Raw genomic sequence first — 1,776 nt, 5'->3', positions numbered from 1 at the left:
TCTTAGTTATCAATAGATGGTACAATTAACAATACTTTATATATTGTTATAAATACATAATATAAATATATTTGCCTAATTACAGTTTGCCTAATTAGGTATGGGTATAAATAAAATATAATAAAGGTATATCTAATTCTGTTTATAGATCTATACTTAATTTGTATATAAATTAATATGTATACTATATATGCATATTATATATATACTGTATAATTAAATATATATTGCAGTAATATAATGTGTGTGTGGCTGATACTTATTGGTATGGATTGATGTGCTGTGATGATATATGTTCTACATACTGTATAATTATATTATATATGAGTGACATGTATTATTACAGTACATTGGTTTGTGTTGGTTGGTATCAGCTGTGTACGTGCTGTATTGCTGTAATATATATTAATTAATGTATTAATTATACAGATTGATTCAAGTATATTGATTATGTCAATAAGTTTATACTTGTTGCCATATATAAATACATTTATAAACACATTTTGCATTTAGGTATATCTGTATACCAAAATGAGATAAGGAGGTTATCCATTTATTATTTAAATTTATACAGAGACCTAAACTAAACATTAGACCTAAATTAACATATCTCTAAATTTATGTTGTTAAAATGTACATTTTAAAAATTAAAAATATTAAATTGACAACTGCTTGACAATTCCTTTGCCATAAAACCCCCATAGGTGTAATTGGGGTGGCCAGACAAAAAATTGGTTTTATGGCAAAACGGCCCCCTAGAGTGGGTCCATCTTCCCACTCAAACTAAAAAAGTAGCAGCTTCTTATCCAGGATTGATAGCTACTTTGATATTAAAGGGAAAAAGTGGAGCATTGAATTACTTGGTAAAGAGCCATCAGAAATTGTAATTCCATATAATAAGGAACAACTTGATGCTCTTTTAATGTTTGATGAGGATTGGCAGATTGCTATAGGAAACTATTTTGATCAAATTTTTGCATCATTTACCTTCACATGTTTTGCTGAATTTTATATCCAGACATCCAGTCATTTTTCCTGTCAGATGTAAACAGTCTCCTATTCCAAATGCTCAGATAGCCTTTACTGACAGGTTGGCAAATGGTAAAGCCTCCATAGTTACTAAAAATCACCAAAAGGTTTTAGAAACACAGGAAACTTCAGCTCAAAGAGCTGAAATAACAGCAGTCATAGAGGCTTTTGATGTGTTTGCAGATGAAGAATTTAACCTTTATTCTGATTCTCAATATGTAGTCAAGCTGTTTCCACACATTGAAACTGCCTGGTTTTGCCTGAAAATAAGACTACCGTATTTTATTTGTTAAGTAAATTACAGCAACATATTTGGAAAAGAAATAAAATATGTTTCACTGGACACATTCGGGCTTATTCCGGATTGCCCGGCCCTTTAAATGCCTTTAATGATTTGGCTGACTTGTTAACCAGGAACACAGTGGCTACTGTGATTGAGGAGGCCAGAGCCTCTCACTCGCTTCATCATCAATATGCTACTGCCTTAAGATATCAATTCCATATCAATTCCATTCTCCACAGAGTTAAAAGGTTGAAGGAAAACCTGATCTTTGAAAACTAAAACTATATCTTCTACTATACTTAATTTTCTGACATGGGTAACACTGAATCAAATGAAAGACAGCTCTTTATAGGAGTAATTTTGCAGTTATTAAGTAAGAGAGGAATCAAAGTTAAAAAATCTACCATTCAGTCATTTTTTTCATTTGTACAAGAATAGTGTCTTTGGTTTCCAGAAGAGGGTAC

This window comes from Bison bison, unplaced genomic scaffold, assembly GCF_000754665.1.
Source record: "Bison bison bison isolate TAMUID 2011002044 unplaced genomic scaffold, Bison_UMD1.0 scf7180017864519, whole genome shotgun sequence".
NCBI classification, from domain to species: domain Eukaryota; kingdom Metazoa; phylum Chordata; class Mammalia; order Artiodactyla; family Bovidae; genus Bison; species Bison bison.
Note: the sequence above shows the minus strand (reverse complement) of the source record.